General features: G+C 34.2%; 1 long non-coding RNA gene and 1 other non-coding gene across 4 annotated transcripts in view; both read left to right on the top strand.

Moving 5' to 3' along the window:
- LOC122530982 overlaps window positions 1-21,130 on the top strand; it is an 83,035-nt gene that overhangs the window by 55,809 nt on the left and 6,096 nt on the right. The gene's annotated exons all lie outside the window — the stretch shown is intronic.
- Trnak-cuu lies at window positions 17,165-17,237 on the top strand. Its single transcript has one exon. It is a non-coding gene; the product is annotated as a tRNA-Lys (tRNA).

Raw genomic sequence — 21,130 nt, 5'->3', positions numbered from 1 at the left:
CCATACGCAGAGACGATTTGACGCTTTTTCATTGTTCATGTCGCGAATGCGTTCTGAGAATGCATTTCTCACAAGCATTTTTCTTCTTGTTTCTGTACGTATACTTAAACATACTATATTATTGGATATCAGGTGGGGTGTCTTATACTTTTGTCCCAAATTAGTTGTCACATTTGCATACTTCTGGTCCGATTGTTGATACGGTTCGTTTTATTTCATGTTTAAATATTTGGCAAAGATAGTAGGTTACTATGTATATTAACCAACTTAAAAAAGTCATTCGATCGTCATTTATTTATCAAAGTAGGCGGATGCCAGAGCAGTGCAATAATTTGACATTTTCAAAAGTACACCAGTTGCAATTTTAAACGTGTGCGTGGAGTTGAAACGATAGTCGATAATTTGAAAGTTAAAGTCGTTCAGAAATTCACTTACAAGGGAACATATCGAAGTGTCAATCACCGATTTTGATGAAATTTCGCAAAATGGTATACACCATTAAATTCGTCGTTAAAAAACACCAATTTCATCAATTTACAGAAAAACTGTACCTTCTGTAGTTTCTGAGATATTCGACAAAATATACTCCGGACCCCAAACTTTGAGGTTAGTTTCCAGCCCTTCGACATCGACGATTGCCGATAAAAGAGAAAAAAAAATCGTGTCAAACATTTCTTCGAAAACTACATTTCTGCGTTGACGCTTTTCGTTTTCGAGCATTTTTCTTCTCGTTTCTCTATAATATACTCAAAGATACATTACTGGAAGTCAGTAATGTATTTCTCTTCACCCTGTATATCTTTTCCGATTCGTTCGAAAGTAGTAAAACAGTTTCTACGACTAAAAGAAACCAGGGGACAACGCGTGTCACGACTCGCCTCTATTCAATAACGTTGTCACGTAGCAAGGGTGGCGTAATCAAAAAAAAATCACACGTTGCAATTTTGCAGAACTGTTATTTGAACGAGGCAACCTTTTTACCTTCCACCTCGGTAACTTGTTGATGCAAAATTGCTGCAATACCGACTGTGGATTATTTTTCTTGCGCACGCATTTATACAGGGTGGAGAAGAAACGTTTGGTAGGTGAATTCTATACAGCCATAAAATTGAATAATCTCGACTTATAAGTAAATAAAATAAACTTTCTTTTGGCTTGCATCGTATTCTATTCACGGAAGTTCAAACACTTTAAAGGAATCACGTGTCGCGATCTAATTGTTCTTTTGAAAAATGGCAAAATTTTCCGAAGAATCGTCGTTATTTATTATATATATATAATTTATTTATAATTTATTATATATATATTATTTATTTATAATTTATTTTATATATATATATATATATATATATATATATATATATATATATATATATTGACAAACAGAATTTATTTTACGACGGAGCAATTGACGACAAAAATTGTCAATCTGCTTTCCAATCTCTTTTGAGAAGAAAATTTCTTTTGGAAAAGTGTTCCGAGCTAGATAAGTGTCCCGGATAAGACGGATCAGCTCCCACGAATTCTTGGATTCCGCTATCTGGGAATCTGTAAACGCCACGCGGAACTTCCAATGTGTTTTAATTTGGAATTCCGAGGCCGAGGGTGTAGAGTTTCGGGGCGAGAGAAAGGAATGGTGGCGAGCAAAAGGTACCGACGGGCGCGATCCAGGCGAGAGAACAATCCCCTTGCCAACCTTTCCCTCGTGATTAATGTATGCAAAGATAGCGCGTTCAGGAACAAGCCCGTTCCCTTGATCGGCTGGGACGAGGAGCCATCAGACAAGCAAAGGCAATTTCTCTGACGAGCTCGGCCAACGACTCGATTGTTCGCGATTGATAAAACGTCTACGGATCTTGACTCTTAACACTATAGATCGCGAATGTTGTAATATAAATACGCTTACGAGTAACTATTTTTTTACAATTTCTTTTTAAATTCTTCACCTCTTGCGCTGGAATGACGTGCCACGCACGTCGAGAATATTTTCCCAGTTTTAAGTATTATACATTGAAATATAACCCCAGTCAAAACAAATGATAAACAAATTCACTACTTCTTGGTAATTTCTATCCAGTGATATACCGATGAATTAAAAAAGAAGACGTATTATTGTGTACGGCTTGGTCACTCGTTATGGTCCGCACTCGGTTGCCAGGGCAAGTTGGTTAGAAGTTAGTATAAACTAATATAATTTTGTTTATTTTAATGTAGACTAACGTGATTTTGTAAAGACAGGCAAAACAAATAATAAATTTGCTACTTCTCAATAATTTCTATCCAGTGATATCGTACCGGCGAGTTCAAAAAGAAAGCGACAAATTATTGTATACGGTTTGGTCACTCGTTACGGTCCGCAGTCGGTTGCAAGTGGTTAGAAGTTAATATAAATTAATATAATTTTGTTTATTTTAATATAAAATAACGTAATTTTGTAAAGAAAGGCAAAATAAATATTAAATTTATTACTTTTCGTTAATTTCTATCCAGTGATATCGTACCGACGAGTTCGAAGAGAAAGCGACAAATTATTGTATACGGATTGGTCACTCGTTACGGTCCGCAGTCGGTTGCCAGCGCAAGTGGTTAAAAGTTAATATAAATTAACATAATTTTGTTATGATATAAATTAACATAATTTTTTATTTTAATATAAACTAATTATGTATTTTTGTTTATTTTAATATAAACTAATTATGTAATTTTGCAAAGAAGGACAAAACAAATAATAAATTTATTACTTCTTGACATAGTATCCATATCCAGTGATATACCGATGAATTAAAAAAGACGAATTATCGTGTACGACTTGGTCACTCGTTATGGTCCGCAATCGGTTAAACCTCTTGCGCTGTAATGACGTGCCACGCACGTCGAGAATATTTTTGACCGAAAATTGCAATATTTTCTCAGTTTTAAGTATTACACATTGAAACATAACCCAGTCAAAACAAATGATAAACAAATTCATTACTTCTTGGTAATTTCTATCCAATGAATATACCGATGAATTCTAAAAGGAAGGCGAATTATTTTATATACGGCTTGGTCGCTCGTTATGGTCCGCAATCGGTTACCAGCGCAAGTGGTTAGAAGTTAATATAAATTAATACAATTTTGTTTATTTTAATACAAACTAATTATACATTTTTGTTTATTTAATATAAACTAATTATGTAATTTTGCAAAGAAGGACAAAACAAATAATAAATTTATTACTTCTTGATATAGTATCCATATCCAGTGATATACCGATGAATTAAAAAATAGAAGACGAATTATCGTGTACGACTTGGTCGCTCGTTATGGTCCGCAATCGGTTAAAAATTGCAATATTTTCTCAGTTTTAAGTATTACGCATTGAAATATAACCCAGTCAAAACAAATGATAAACAAATTCATTACTTCTTCGTAATTTCTATCCAATGAATATACCGATGAATTCTAAAAGGAAGGCGAATTATTTTATATACGGCTTGGTTGCTCGTTATGGTCCGCAATCGGTTGCCAGCGCAAGTGGTTAGAAGTTAATATAAACTAACATAATTTTGTTTATTTTAATATAAACTAATTATGTATTTTTGTTTAGTTTAATATAAACTAATTATGTAATTTTGCAAAGAAGGACAAAACAAATTTATTACTTCTTGATATAGTATCCATATCCAGTGATATACCGATGAATTAAAAAAGAAGACGAATTATCGTGTACTTGGTCGCTCGTTATGGTCCGCAATCGGTTAAAAATTGCAATATTTTCTCAGTTTTAAGTATTACGCATTGAAATATAGCCTCAGTCAAAACAAATGATAAACAAATTCATTACTTCTTCGTAATTTCTATCCAATGAATATACCGATGAATTCTAAAAGGAAGACGAATTATTTTATATACGGCTTGGTCGCTCGTTATGGTCCGCAATCGGTTGCCAGCGCAAGGCGATTAAGAGGACTAATTTGACTTCGAAATCTCGAAAACGGACGGAGTTTATCGTCAGATTCTCGAGACGCGACAACACGCGTTGCCATAAAGAGGGCAAGTTGTCGCGCGCCGCTGCCGATTTTTTCCAGTCGTGGTGACTCTGGTTCAGAAATAGGGTGGTCCCATGATCCATAAAAGGGTTCGGCTCCGTGAAACTCGCCGGGAAACCTCTCCCGACGATCGGAAAGAACGCCACACAGGTCGTGGCTCGAAATCAGATATTGTTCGGCCCTCCATTTCCTTTATGTCGCGTGATGGATGAAACTAATCGGTCAACCGGGTGACTATACACACCCTGCAGTTGCACTTGACTCGCCATGACCACGGGTGGCTCGGTTTCCCAGCCAACCTGGGCTACGGGAAGCCTCTCGTTCGCGTTTCACCTGGAATGTTTCCCATTTTTGAAACGGGCGAGTTTAATTGCCTTTAATCTGTGTGCGTTCTCCTTCTTGGGACGGCTGAGGTATATAGGTTTCGTGGAAGTTTCTCTTGATTTGTGGGAGTTTCTTTCTTATTGATCTCTGCGATAATTAATATATATATGTATAAGCGATTTGATTTAACACAGGTTGCCTCCTACGTGATCGTCGGTTTTATTCAAAATGGAAACGAACGTTGTTAAACGCGACGAATATGCACAAAAAATCGCCAGTTTTTTTTTTTTTTACTCGTCAGGAAGAAATTCGTCACTGAAATATAGTCAACAATTTGTTAACGAGATCAAAGTCAAAACTCTTGTTACGACTCTTTGATACGAAGGTGTTGAGCATGCACAGAAATGGAAGATGGACACTTTTACTGAAAACCTGCTGTCAATATTATTATAAAGTTAAAAACCGCTACTTGCACACAGTGTGATAGGTCACGAAACGAAGAAATTCGTTTCTTCAACCGAAACAAAAAATCGCTTGCACTATACATTATATACTTCAAACTTATAACTTTGAACCTTGTTAATTTTTCGACTCGTGTTTGTTAGGAGTTTTTTTTTTTTTTTTGCGTTTCGACGAGTACTATCTATCATAGACGTTATGAACCCTTTTTTCTATTGTATTTTTTTCTTTTTTCTACACAGGGTGATTTAAAGTAACTTGCACGCCTGAAATAACATTTAAATTACAACGAAGTCTAATGAGAAATTGTTTAATACAAAACTTACAACTGCGATACAAAGAAGTAAGAACGAAACGTAAATAGAATACTGCTCTTAGTAGTTGAAAAGTTTTTAAAAAGGAATCATTAAAATTTGTAAAAAAAAAAAAAAAAAAAAAGAAATTGGTCACCTCGAGTCTTCAATGATCGAAGCGTTATAAATAAATTTGGGACTGTTACGCTTCGACCAAAATTGTACGAGATCATATTCTTGGTAACGGAAGAACGCTTTCGTGACGATAATTCCAGAAACATCTACCCTACTTTATCGGATGAGATCTGGAGGGGATGTTCGAAAAAGATTTCGATATTCGAGGAAATCTGTGACACCGGCGTGTCTGGTATTCGAGCGGTGTTTTCTAAGCTTCTGGGCCCTGTGGCACAGTGAATTTTCGGCTCATAATCGACCGTAATTAAGACACCGATGATCACAAAGCGACGTGAAACGATCGATGCGTGATCTGAACTATTAATGCACGGGTGGCCAACCGTGACGCTACTAGTGGCACATATCATAATTTCTGGTGGCGCATGGACCGAGTTTTGACACTAAACAAAAAGAATAATTCAAGATGTAAAAGTATCGAAATTAACTCAACATTATAATGTATTGTAAATCGGTACTGTTTCATATATTTCTCACACAGATCTCAACTTGCATTGAATTTAAGTAATTTGTTGGAAAGAGAAATGGTAATTCGTAGCATAATTGTTTGATCGACTAATTTAAGATATTAAAGAAATATTCTTGTTTGACTTGATTAATAGTAAAGGACTGAATTATTTTAGAGAGAAATTCTGAAAGTATCTAATAATATTTAAATAGCAATAGTATTGTTAGACTAATATTATCTATGTATATACAGAAATATCACGGTAATTGTTAAAGAATGAAACTATCAAAATATATATTGTACGAGTACCATACGAGTCATGGCAATTGAGCTGGTATTCAAGTTCAAATAATCATGATAATAATGAAAATAATTAAATAATTACAAAAGTAATTACAATAATTCGTTAATGATGCGAAGCAGTTAATTAAAGTTCGTTAGAAACGTATTAGTGGCTCGATTACTACAAATGATTAATTAAAAATTTTAAATAGAACTTAGAAATGTTATAGAAGAGGATTTATTGTTTAATTGTTACAAATAAATTATTAGAAATGTTGGATAATGTTTAAACAACTAGAATATTCAGAAATATTGTTTAAAACTCACTCTTGAATTTTGATCGATGTGCACACGACGGAAGTTTAATTGATAATGAGCCTCCGTACCTGAAGGTTAATTTAATGTTCCGATCGTCAGTGACCCGGAACTGTTGATAATTTTTTTGTAATATTTCGAAACAGTTTTTCCATTATACTGATCAGTACTTTAGTAGTTTTTACATTTCTATTGCAAAGTTACAGTTTCCTGAATACGTTGCAATGTTAAACGTAATAATTTATTAAATTTTTACCGGCTAAAACTAAATTTACATTTTCGTGATATCAATTTTTATAGTTATAACTACACTGATGTATATTAAATAGAAATTTATGTAGAGAACAGTTATGTAGTCAAAAATCGAGTTAAGCAGTGATCGTCGCTTCAGAATAACATATAAGCGCAACATATAAAAATTTTCGCTCGTTTATTGTTTCAGACAGCAAGAAACATATGTATTATGTAACTGTCTTTTCCGTTATTGTAAATAAAATAATTTAATTATTATAAATGAATTATTGAGACTATGAAATAATGTTTGGTAATTCAATCAGTGATTCAATTGTTATAAGTAAATAATTCGACCGATTAACGATCGATGCGTGATCTAAACTATTAATGCAGAGGTGGCCACTAGTGGCACATTTCATAATTTCTGGTGGCGCATGGACCGAGTTTTGACAATAAACAAAAAGAATAATTCAAGATATAAAAAGTATCGAAAGTATCGAAATTGACTCAACTATTTTCAGAATTTAGTCAATATATTGTCACGTTCAATTTCCCTTAGTTTTTCAAAAGCAAAATTTGATACCCTGTTCCAGGTGACGTCGACTTGATAAATTTTTGGAGGATCCTAACCTCACGAAGCTTTTCCGAATCTCGGAAAGTTTGCACAAAAATATATGTACCTTATCCAATAGATAATAATAGATAGATGCGAACGAGCTTTCTCCTCCGTGAAATTAATTGAGAATAATCACCGACCGAGAATGACCGATGAGAATTTAAAGAATTCGGTGATTCTCGCTACAACAGAGTTAAATCTGGAAATATATAAATAATTTGATCGAGAGCAAACAGGCTTGTAAATCGCATTAAAACAATAAGTTATTTCGATGTTTTCTAATGTTCTTCCTCTATGTTCACTATTTAATAAACACGTTTCTGTTGTTAAAATCATTTCGTGGCATGTCGAAGCTCACCTGAGAAAAAAAATTGGCACAAAAGTTTGGCCACTCCTGATCTATCTTTTGGATTTTTTGGGCTTCACTGGTCCAGACTAAACAAAAATTTGTTGCGAGCCACGCCTAGTTTACATATCTTTTTATTAGTTCAATGTACACCTGTATTACTCACGAGGATGTTGAAACAATTTTTTACAGTGAAACAGTGCATTGGAATAAATTATATTTATATAGAAATACTAGAAATACTAGAATAAATTATACTAGATATACTAGAAATACTAGAATAAATTATATTTATATGTTATATACGAATATAATTTAGAATAAATTATATTTATATGTTATATACGAATATAATTTAGAATAAATTATATTTATATATTATATACGAATATGATTTAGAATAAATTATATTTATATATTTATATTTACATATTTAAATTATATTTATATATTTATATTTACATATTTGAATTATATTTATATATTTATATTTACATATTTAAATTATATTTATATATTTATATTTACATATTTAAATTATATTTATATATTTATATTTACATATTTAAATTATATTTATATATTTATATTTACATATTTAAATTATATTTATATATTTATATTTACATATTTAAATTATATTTATATATTTATATTTACATATTTAAATTATATTTATATATTTATATATGAACTAATGGCTGTATTTGGGAAGCAACGGGCGTGAAAGAGAAACTCCGTGGGAGGTAAATTACACAGTGATCGCGGTAATTATATAACTTTAACATAAACAATTCACAATGCAGCCAGCGTGTGGTCCAGGTATTGAATGGAGAATTCCTGCAGAGCCGCGAGACGCCTCGTCGTTTTCTCTCTTTTCTCGAGGAAACAATTACACAAACGATCGAAAACCGGACGCCTGCGTTCGCTTTTCTCTCTCTCTCTCTCTCTCTTTCTTCGTCTCGCTGGGCGCACGTTTCCTTCTCTCGTTCGCGGTGGCCATAATCACAGGATGTCCGATAATTTCGACACTGTTAAATACGCAGATTATCACCTCGCTCCGGTCGATTAACGATTAAACATGCAAATTGTTTCATCTCGTTTATCCAGAAACGTGCAACCTTCTACTCTTCCCTCTTCGCCCCTCTGTTCTCAGTTGAAAACGAACTTCGCGAATTTTCACAATGAAGTTCCACAATGCGATCTGAGTGATTGAGCATCGTGGGATTAGGCAGGGGAAAGTGGAGTAAAAGGAAAAAAATCGAACGGCAAAAACAGAAATTTGCGCAAGACTAAATCTCTTCATTGAAATGACCAAAATTTTTGGAAAGAATTGTTTGGCTCGGGGGGAAAATAAAATTTTCCAAAGGATATACAGGTACCTGGTTTTGCCCCATGGAACGTGGACAAAACTGAATATTAAAAGATCTATTAAAACACGTATAAAAAGCAATACAGCTGTTGAATTTTTATTTATGTTAGTTAAAAAATGGTAAGAACAATTGTTTTTGACAATTTCAACAAACATAAAGTTATTCTATCCGGTCTGTCTAATAAAAAAATATGTTAATTACTGGTTTAGGAACTTTTTACCGTATTTATAAAAAGTTTGAATTATTTCAACATATATACATCTTAATTGATAGAAGAAAAATTGCAAATAAAATATTCGAGGACTTGTTCAACACTTGTACACGTGCTCATCATGTAACACACAGTGCATTGAATCCGATTTTCTGCCCCATAGCCAAACACTCTATCTCGCCTCAAATGCATTAATTTACTAAAAAATTACATATCTATACTTCAGTATGAGACAGAGAGGTGAAAGAAGCGTCAAGATACTCCACAATGACTACAGAGTACAAATATTACTTATCTAAATGGATTCCTGAATGTGAAAACACTAAAAGCCAGTCGCTTCACTCGCGAAACATTGAAACTCTTCAAGTCGAAATTTGTAACTCTGTCTAGGTGAAACAGAACGATGCTGTTTGCTCTGAAATTTGCGACATAATGCCGCGGATGTCGTGCCACAGTTCTTCTTGCCTATCGAAGCTCTTACTTTAAAAGAAACAACGGTACCCCGGTTTTTACCCTACTTTACTCTACATATTATTTATCGATTCTCCATAAAACGACGGTGGCAAATGTTATCTGTAATTTTCAATCTTTAATTTTCTGTTCATTTCTACAATTCGCTCTTTGCTTCCACAACGAAGCAAAAACCATCCGTCGGTACCAGTTGAGAGAGAAAAAAAAAAAAAAAAAAAAGAAAAACTCAATTTTATCGCAGAAACACAATGAACTGGCAAGTTCTAAACCATGGGTTGTCACAGTGTACATGTTTAATGTAACCTATATTGTTTTTATCAGGTTTCATCCTGCTTTCCCTTGTAGCTATTGACAGTTTGCGCTCCTCGCTCTATTTTTCTTTCGAACCGCTCCGTATACATATATATCGGCAAGCCCCCTCTTGCCGCATAATGACGGTTATTATGACGATCGTTTATTATATATACGGGGACGAATAGAAATAAAAATTACGCCCGGAGCACATTAAATTACGCCCTGGCTCGTTACGCCTGTACCTACGAGCTACGATTACGGGTGCTCCTCTATACACAGGGTGTGTCTCAAGTCGATTATCGACGTGCAGGGACGATCGTGTGGTATTCAATTCGCCGGATGAATTTTCAATGAGTCGCAGGCGGCAACGAGAGTACAGAGAGTAACAAAGTGGATTTTCAAGTGTTCTTCAACTCTCGCGTTTTCACAGCCAAAGATAATTCGACACTACGTTCGATGCAAAGTGGACAACACATGTCGCGCTTGTGTGTGTATTTAAGTTACGTTTCGCGCGCGTAACATTTCAATGACTGTAATTTCAATATTTTAACTGTAATATTTCAATAGTTTCTCCTCTCTCTGTAATATTTTAATATTTACATTTAATTCTCGTCGTGAAATATTCTCGCGTACTCCCGCATGCTGCGATGCTACGCTGATTATGAAGATTATGGTATTCTGTATTCGGGGTATTAAGCAAGGTTGAATTTCTGAAATCCACGACAAAGAAGCTAGATGAACGCCGGCATTTTATTAGAAAGAAGCGCGCGACAGATCACGTCATTGTGTGCAAATTAAAACTGTTTGCTGAAGAAGGGTATTATTATAAAAATATATAGGGTGTCCCAGTGCCACTAGTGGTGTATTGCACCACGGTTGGCCACTTATGCAACGAAAACAAAATGGCGCACGCAGAAAAAGCAGGGACGTCTTAATTGCAACCGTTCGTTTTGGATAGGTTAGTCTTTTACTCGCTATGTTTGCATACGTTAGTCTTTTACTCGCTGTGTACCCATGTTTGCATAGGTTAGTCTTTTGCTCGGTCACTCGTTATGGTCCGCAATCAGTTGCCAGCGCAAGTGGTTAACCTCTTTTAGCCACGTCGAGGACTTTATGTCCTAAATTGCAACATTTTCGCAGTTTTAAGTATATTGAAATGTAACTGAGGCAAAACAAATTATAAATTTATTACTTCTTAGTAATTTCTAGCCAGTGACATACCGACAAATTCGAGAAAAGAAGACGAATTGTTGATGCACGGCTTGGTCGCTCGTTATGGTTCGCAAAACCAGTTGCCAGCGCAATTAGTTAACCTCTTTGCCACGTCGACGACTTTTTTGTCCAAAATTGCGATATTTTCTCAGTTTTAAGTATAACCCAGGTAAAACAAATAATAAATTTATTGCTTCTTAGTAATTTCTATCCAGTGATACGTCGACAAATTCAAAAAGAAAGCGGCGAATTATTGTATACGGCGTTGGTCACTCGTTATGGTCCGCAATCAATTGCCAGCGCAAGTGGTTAACCTCTTGCGCTGGAATAACGTGCCACCGACGTCGAAACTATTTGGCCGAAAATTGTAATAGTTTCTCTTAAGTATATTCAAGTATAATCCAGGCAAAACATACAATAAATTTATTACTTCTCAGTCATTTTTATCCAGAGATAGAGATATCACACCGACGAGTTTAAAAAGAAAACGACGAATTATTGTGTACGATTTGGTCACTCGTTATGGTCCGCAATCAGCTGCCAGCGCAAGTAGTTAAGAGGTTAACAGTTGTACCTGTGTTTGTTTACCTGTACGTTTATGGTCCTATAATTATTTAACTTAATAATTATAATCTTAATAATTATTTAACTTAATAATTATAATCTTAATAATTATTTAACTTAATAATTATAATCTTAATAATTATAATAAGTTAAGTGGTTAAGAGGTTAACAGTTGTACCTGTGTTTGTTTATCTGCACGTTTATGGTTCTATAATTATTTAACTTAATAATTATAATCATTTAACGGGAAATTATTATTTAACTCAACAAAATCGAAACGATACTTAACCTCGAAAGTCGAACTTTAACCTCTTGCGCGCTGAGATTATTTGGCCCAAAATTGCAATATTTTCTCAGTTCTAAGTATATTCAAGTATAACCCAGGCAAAACAAATAATAAATTCATTACTATATATCAATCATTTTTATTCAGAGATGGAGATATCACATCGACGAGTTTAAAAAGAAAACGACAAATTATTGTATACGGTGTTGGTCACTCGTTATGGTCCGCAATCAGCTGCCAGCGCAAGTGGTTAAGACGTTAACAGTTGTACCTGTGTTTGTTTACCTGTACATTTATGGTCGTATAATTACTTAACTTAATAATCATAATCATTCAACGGGAAATGATTATTTAACTCAACAGAATCGATACGAATTGAATTTGAACCCCGATTTACTCGGGAATCGGTGAACTTAACCTCTTGCCACGCACGTCGAGAATATTTCTCGCCTAAAATTGCAATAATTTTCTCAGTTTCAAGCACATTGAAATATAATCCAGACGAAACAACTAATAAATTTATTACTTCCTAGTAATTTCTGTCCAATGAATATACCGATGAATTCCAAGAGGAAGACGAATTATTTTACATACGATTTGGTCGCTCGTTATGGTCCGCGAAACAGTTACAAGCGCAAGTGGTTAAATCCGACAAAATACACACCGTGTATAGTTGGGCAAAGTTTGGCGGCGGGGTATATAGGTGGTCACGTAAAGAGGGAACTATTACTCCGAAATACGCGAGGCTGACGGCCGACGGGCTGAAATTATGCTTCGATTATTCGTGTCTGCCGAGTGAACGTGGAGGGAAGCAGCCGCAGGTGGGAGGCATAGTCTGGCTAAGCAGTCCTCGCACAAGCGTCACCCACCCTCTTTTGCTCCGCGCCGCTTCTCCACCTCCCTTCCCTCGCGACTTTCTCTTATTTTTGTCGTCGATTCTTTTTTGCTCGCTTTCGTAACGTCCTTATCCTCCGGAGCGTGTAACTGGTCCTCCGCGCGGCGCGGCGCGGCACCGCGTCGTGTCTTCGGCTGAGAAATCAACGCACGATGCGATAAGCAAACACTCCTCAACGCCGCTCTATTATTAAACTATAAAATTCGACGGGCCCCCTCCGACGCAGTGGCGCAGAACCGGCGCTGTTTCGACGATATTTGATCCATGATTGATTGAGACGTTCCCAACGAGAATATTATCGATAGGAATTTCTGGATAATGTTGCAACGACCGAGGCGAGGGCGGATCACGTTCTCGGGCACGAGGAAAGGCGGCATGGTAAATGAAAATGAAGCGATTTGAATTGGAATCTGCCGCGAGAGAGAGATGGGAGGATAGCCGGTTGAACGGCTGCCGCTGCTCGTTTCATGCAAATACGCGTGTTTGGTTTATAACTCGTTCGTATTTATATTCAGGTATATACTCGTTCGTATTTATATGTAAATCAGTGTTTCGCCGATATAGAAGAATGTTCCCTCTTATTAGAAGGTTCAGAAGACTCTTAATCTTCCGAATCTTTTAATTTTTAACTGTTTCTGGAGATAAGAATATTGGCTGCATGATGAATTTTCGTTACGGGGATATTCACTGTATAATAATAATAATCGTATAAGAATATTCAGTATGAAGTAAGAATAATAATTGTATAATAATTTCGTTGTTATTAAGAATATTCATTGTGTAATAATTTCATTACAAGAGGTTGAGAACAAGCGGCGCCGAGCCACAAAAGGGCTCGAGCTAATTGCATAGCCCGAATTTGCGCCTAACGACGCGTAAAAATTAAAAATTGCGCGCGATTAGGCGTAACAAATGCCACGCCATTGGCCCATGCCCGTCCGTTCTTTCGTGGCTCATTTCTTCTCTCTTTCTCCTTTTTCCTTTTTGCCGGCGTAGCCTGGTCACGCCCTTGTTCAAACGCCGCTGCCCCCAGGATGATTATAACATCATCCTGCCGAATAAAAATTATCTACGGGCTCGTTATACGCCGCATAGAACAGTACGATCATCCCCTCCGATTGAACAAAGTATGATAAAATCTTCGACGATCGTGCTACATAATTGTCACATATTATAATACTTATAAAAATGAACGTCATTTATTGGAATTTGAATTTCAATAGTACAAATAGGGGCGGAATTGTGTGAATCTCTCATGCAAATGTATATCAGCGACAGAAACTTCTTGATTATCGGGTTGAGTCACGAATAATTTTAGTGAAACAATATTATTTACATCAATGAAACAACAATTATCTATCCTAACTATGATATATTCGCCATTATCTGTGACTCTTCTACTGAGGCTGAGAAATTTATTATTTATTATTTAATATTAATATAAATTTATTTGTAATATATTATTATTATAATTTATATATTTATTTATATTTATAAATTTATTATTTATTATTATTTATTTATATTTATTATTTATTATTATTTATTTATTATTAATTTATTATTTATTATTATTTATTTATTATTTATTAATTATTATTTATTTATTATTAATTTATTATTTATTATTTATTATATTAATATATTATTTATTATTATTTATTTATTATTAATTTATTATTTATTATTTAATTATTTTATTATTTATTATTATTGATTATTTATTATTTATTATATTAATATATTATTTATTATTATTTATTTATATTTATAAATTTATTATTTATTATTATTTATTTATATTATTTATATTAAATTATTATTAATAATGTTATTATAAATATTTATTTTATATATTATATTTATTTATTTTTTATTTATTTTTTATTACTATTATTACAAATATTTATTTATTTACATTATAAGTTTATTATTTATTATATTTCGCCATTATCTGTAACTCCTTTACCGAGGCTGAGAAATTTATTATTTATTATTTAATATTAATATAAATTTATTTATAATATATTATTATTGTAACAAATATATTATTATAATTTATAATAAATTTATTTGTATTTCTAAAACTTATTATTATTCATTTATATTATAAATTATTATTAATATTGTTATCATAAATATTTATTTTATATATTATATTTATTTATTTTTTTATTACTATTAATATTATTACAAATATTTATTCATTTATATTATATAAGTATTATTTTATTATATTTCACCATTATCTGTGACTCGTTTACCGAGATTGAGAAACTGATCATTTAATTCCGACGTCTACTGCTGACAAATTCAGACCTGTCGAAATTAACTTGATGCGTCAAACGCGTCATTGCAATTTGTTTCCAAAAACTTGAAAATTATTTACACAATACTCAACGTAACAGACAATCCGTGGGAAGTGTTGATCGATGACGAGAGAAGCAGGTTCTGTTCAATGGTAATCTGTCTGGCTGTATGACCGTAATAAAAGGTCTCGTAAACCAAATGCCTACCTGCGCTAGACGCACGATTGCGAGTAAACTCAGGCGAGTAGGCACATGTACACATTACGTTTGTTCGTACGTACGTTTGCAGTCGGTTTAGAATAAATTTTCATTGCTACCGGCTTGTAAATTACGAGTTGCAAAGTTTATGGCCGGTAGAACTATCATCGACCGGTTCGTCGTCGAGCTTTCGTTGAAAACTGAAAGGCGTAGAATTGCTGACAGTAAATTTCGAAGAGGGGGGGGGCGTAACGTTGGTAACCGATCCCTCGGCAAGTGGCTCGCAATTTCACACAAACTAAATAAACAGACAACGGAGTGTGCATTTGTTCCTGAATCTCTAATCTAACCTCACGTCGAGAATATTTCCAAAATTGCAATATTTGCTTTAAGTATATTAAAATATAATCCAGGCAAAACGAATAATAAATTTATTGCTTCTTAGTAATTTCAATCCAGTAATATGCCGATGAATTCAAAAACGAAGACGAATTGTCGTGTTACGGTGTTTGGTCACTCGTTATGGTCCGCAATCAGTTGGCAACGCGCGTAGTTGAACCTCTTTGCCACGTCGAGGACTTTCTTTGTCCCAAAATTGCAATATTTTCTCAGTTTTTAAGTATATTTAAGTATAATCCAGACAAAACAAACTATGAATTTATTACTTCTCAGTAATTTCTATCCAGTGACGTACCGACGAGTTCAAAAAAAGGAGACGAACTGTTGATGCACGGTTTTGGTCGCTCGTTATGGTCCGCAAAACCAGTTGCCAGCGCAACTGGTCAACCTCTTGCGCTGGAATGACGTATCACGCACGTCGAGAATATCTTTTGGCCCAAAATTGCAATATTTCCTCAGTTTCAAGTATATCTAAGTATAACCCGGGCAAAACAAATAATAAATTTATTACTATATATCAATCATTTTTATCGAGTTTAAAAAGAAAGCGACGGATTGTTGTATACGGGTCGGTCACTCGTTATGGTCCGCAATCAGTTGCCAACGCGCGTAGTTGAACCTCTTTGCCACGCCGAGGACTTTCTTTGTCCCAAAATTGCAATATTTTCACAGTTTTTAAGTATATTTAAGTATAATCCAGACAAAACAAACTATGAATTTATTACTTCTCAGTAATTTCTATCCAGTGACGAATTCAAAAAAAGGAGACGGACTGTTGATGTACGGTTTTGGTCGCTCGTTATGGTCCGCAAAACCAGTTGCCAGCGCAAGAGATCAGAGAAACGATCCAGATGTAATTTTCTAAACGCGAAACTCTTCTCAACCGCTTCATTCAGTTGGCAATTATCTTTGTACTCACGTCCGAGTGAATTTTTGTACTCACTATCAGCGAGAGGTGAGTTCTGAAACGTGAATGGACAAACGTGTGTGGAAGGAATATTTTCTCTTTTCTTTTTTTCTTTGACATTGGCGAGGGGAATGTCCAACTTTAGAAATTATTGCCACGTAAGCGAGTTATGCCACGCTAATGAGTAAACAATGACTCATTACTTCTGTCTTCTGTTTTGATTACACTTTCCATTAATTTTCAGTTTCTATCGTTGTCTTTTAAAAACGTTGGCTTCCTTATACCCCCTATTGCTTAATTACACTCCCGTGATTGGCAATAATTTTAAAGCAGTTTGGAAGCATCTGGAAAGATTTCTCTGAATAGGTTCTGTCGTTTTTAATTCGAAATATGTTTCTCGGATTTTCGTATTTTGTTACATGTGCGAAAATTAATTTGCAAATTATGAACAGTATAGTGCAGTATATTCGCTGGAAATAGTCCAATTTGATAGAACCTAATAACAGCCCGGCTAGCTCAGTCGGTAGAGCATGAGACTCTTAATCTCAGGGTCGTGGGTTCGAGCCCCACGTTGGGCGAATATATTTTTTAGTTTTTCTCAATTTTCGTCGCAATTTTGTCCCATTCTGCCTGTACGTGTATTTTTGATTAACAAATATGTGCAAGATATCGATAAAAGGAAAAAAAAAAAAGAAAGAAAGACGAAACGACAGTGTTGTTTCTCAGGTTGGAAAAATTCAAGTGGAACCTGAACCAATTATCGTTGGTATTTGAAAAATTGGGCTGTTACCACATTAGCTACATTGTCCTGGAAAAAGTTTTGAATTCCACTGTAACGAAGTGTAAAGATAGCTTTCTGGAGAGTCTCGTTCTTTTCTGTTTAATCTAACGAAGGATACGTGGGCGAGGTTAAAAATAAAGTTCAAAACGTGGATGCACTCACGTACAATTTATTTTATTGCAGCTCGGCACGAATGTTTTGACACAAGTCAGTCCGCGATTCAAAAAACTTGCCCCCTTCCGTCAAGATCCGGACCCTAGCTTAGGTATATTTTGTTAACTCTTTAAACTTTTTCCAATAACAACAATTTTGTTGTTAAATATAATTTTTGCAAAATTATCACGCCTTGTTGTTAAATATAAATATTTTGCAAAATTATCACACCTCGTGTGCGTGTAATTATAACATTTATTATCATCGACTTCGCGAGGTTGTCGTCACTGTTGGAAAAAACTAGCCCAACATCGGCATAAACGTACAAGTATTTAAAAATTTTCTGAATATACATCGTACGTTTTCTTCTTTTTTTTTTTTTTTTTTGTTTCACGTCGAAACGAACTGGACAAATGTGAAAGAGATTTAAGAGATAACGAGAGAATGCGAAAGCTGGTTAGAAATTCCACGGTATTTACGGCCGGGCGAGGGGAAATGGAGATTAATTACTAGACAGGAGGCCACTTATGCGTGAAAGTAATTACACGCGGATGTCGCGGTAAACTGACAAGGCTCCATTAGTGAAAAGCGATAATAAAGTTACCTCTTGGTTGGATAATCATGGTACAGATTAATTTGCGAACCTTACGATTCGACTGTCAGTTACTCGTTTCTCGATTTATTATTAATGAAACGGGCGTGCATGAAAGTAAATTTTATTTTAAAGAAGGTTTAAAAAAAAAAAAAAAAAAGACACAATAATTTCATTGGCACTCCCGGTCTTCAATCTGCTATACTGAATTAAATTTTCTGTCTAAATTTCTAATTATTCTTTTGTACTCTTGCTTCGGAACTTTAACGATTTTAGAATCTTAACTGCGTTTCCCAAAATTCCCACGGTTTCACGCCTATTGTTCCTTATTTAGTACCTAACCTATATCGTAAACTTCATTATAAAGTAAGTGGCGTGCACAAGAAAGAAGTTGAAAACAATCCAACAAGATACGCGAGAAACTACAAAAAGGCACAGGTGGAACGTCTGAAGGGTGGATATCGCGTCCAATCGGGATGCACGCTTCTCAAGAATGCAGTTCTCTTTTTTATCCTCTTTCCGGTTGAAGTAACCTCATCCGACGTAATCGTCGCCGCCTGGTTTGGCACAAAGTGATACTTCTAACGAAGCGCGGTGGAAGAAGGCAGTTATGCCACTGCAAAAACAAAAAGAAAAAAAGAAAAAAAAAAAAGAAAATAATCGCGAAATCTTGTCTTGGTTTGATACGTATATTTGAGACGGCGTTAATGATAAGATCGTGGCGTTTGACCGATCACTGAGGAAATCGCCGATGACGGGGCACTCGTCCTCCCGTGTTCCTTTCTACATTGTTTTGTTGCCTTGCTCTGTTTCCTCTTCTGTTCACCTATCGATTGCCCCGTGTCCACATTTTTTTTCTCTTCGCGTTTAACCTCTTGCGCTGGAAATGACGTGCCACGCACGTCGAGAATATTTTGTCCAAAATTGCGATATTTTCTCAGTTTTAAGTATAACCCAGGCAAAATAATAAATTTATTACTTATATATCAATCATTTTTTATCCATAAGTAGAGATATCACACCGACGAGTTTAAAAGAAAGCGACGACTTATTGTACACGGTGCTGGTCACTCGTTATGGTCCGCAATTAGCTGCCAGCGCAAGTGGTTAAGAGGTTAACAGTTGTACTTGTATTTGTTTACCTATACATTTATGGTAGTGTAATTATTTAACTTAGTAATCATAATCATTTAACGCGAAATTATTATTCAACTCGATAAAATCGATACGATTGAATTTGAACCCGATTTACCGGGAATCGGTGAACTTAACCTCTTGCGCTGAAATGACGTGCCACGCACGTCGAGAAAATTGCAATATTTTCTCAGTTTTAAGTACATTGAAATATAATCCGGGTAAAATAAGTGATAAATTTATTGCTTCTTAGTAATTTCTATCCAGTATAATATATCGATGAATTGAAAAAAGAAGACGAATTATTGTATACGGTTTGGTCACTCGTTATCCGTGAACCAGTTACTAGCGTGCTAGAGCGCAGCTGAGAAGTGAAAATTCTATCCAACGCGCGTGTGTGTCGCTAATTTCAGTCCTTTCTGGCGTAGGTGATTTATTTCGATTTCAGTTCGATTTCATCTTGCCCGTATGTTTTCAGACATGTTCGTAGACGAAATTCTAGCTAGACGTGTCACCTGAAAAAACTGCATTATCTATCGTCGGATATACGAAAGTGAAATTCCTCGGTGTGTCGCGTAGGTCGACTGCTTCGAAGTACAACGTAAACCGTAAATACTATCTAAATCTAAAGGAAAAACGTCTGTTACTCGTAAAACGTGCGATATTGCGTCATAAACCTGCGCGAAGTACGTGTAATTCAAGTTGTGTAATTCAATCTGAAGCTGATCGTACCCTGAAATTAAAGTTTTCGTGAAATGACAAAGACCGACATAAATCTTAATGGGTTATCGGTCGGTAACGCGTAACAGTACTCGTTTAACCCGTTTAGTACGAATTCCACGGATCTAGCTTTACCTGCAAAGCCTGTCACGCTTTGTAACGCTCGCATGTTGAGCACGTGGCAAGGGCAAAGGGCCTGAATTATTGATGACAGCCACTTGTTGAATTCACGCAAAATTGGTCTTATTCGTTGTGTCCTTCGTATTTTCATTTCTGTAAAATTTTCGTTTCTGCGTTTGCGTGTCACAGTACAATAAATAAAAAAATTTTTAAATGATTTTAAGAAAGCAACGAATTTATATATATAAATTATTTTTAATATATAATAATTATTATTATATAAATTATATATATAATATATATATATATATTATTTTAATATATTTTAATATATAAACTATATATAATTTATATATTATATATATATATATTTATATATATAAATTATATATAATAATTCATCATCATCATTCATTTTCTTTTCTTTTTTTTTTAAATTTATATTCATAGTAGTCGATATTTATTCTATCATTCGTCTAAATTAACACGTGTCTGAATAATTAAAAATAGGATGTTATTTTTATCAATAGCTACAGCATTTTTAGGATATATATTGTGAGGTCAAATATATATCATAAGGTCAAATATCATTCTGTAGAGCAATAATTATCACTAATTTATTATCAGCGTTGCCTTATTGGTCAAATGTGCGAATTCAACCTATAAATCGATCCTTTTCACTCCACTTTTATTTTGCCATTATTCATCTTCATTATAGTGTGCAGTATGATATTTATTCGTTTCATAATTTTAATATTTTATTTTATAATTATATAATATTTTAATATTTTATCTTATAATTATATAATATTTTAATATTTTATCTTATAATTATATCTTCTAATTATTATAATTATATCTTATAATTATATAATATTTTAATATTTTATCTTATAATTATATAATATTTTAATATGTTATCTTATAATTATATAATATTTTAGTATGTTATCTTATAATTATATAATATT

This window comes from Frieseomelitta varia, unplaced genomic scaffold, assembly GCF_011392965.1.
Source record: "Frieseomelitta varia isolate USP_RPSP 00005682 unplaced genomic scaffold, Fvar_1.2 scaffold_370, whole genome shotgun sequence".
NCBI classification, from domain to species: domain Eukaryota; kingdom Metazoa; phylum Arthropoda; class Insecta; order Hymenoptera; family Apidae; genus Frieseomelitta; species Frieseomelitta varia.
Note: the sequence above shows the minus strand (reverse complement) of the source record. Positions and strands in the feature narration are given on the sequence as shown.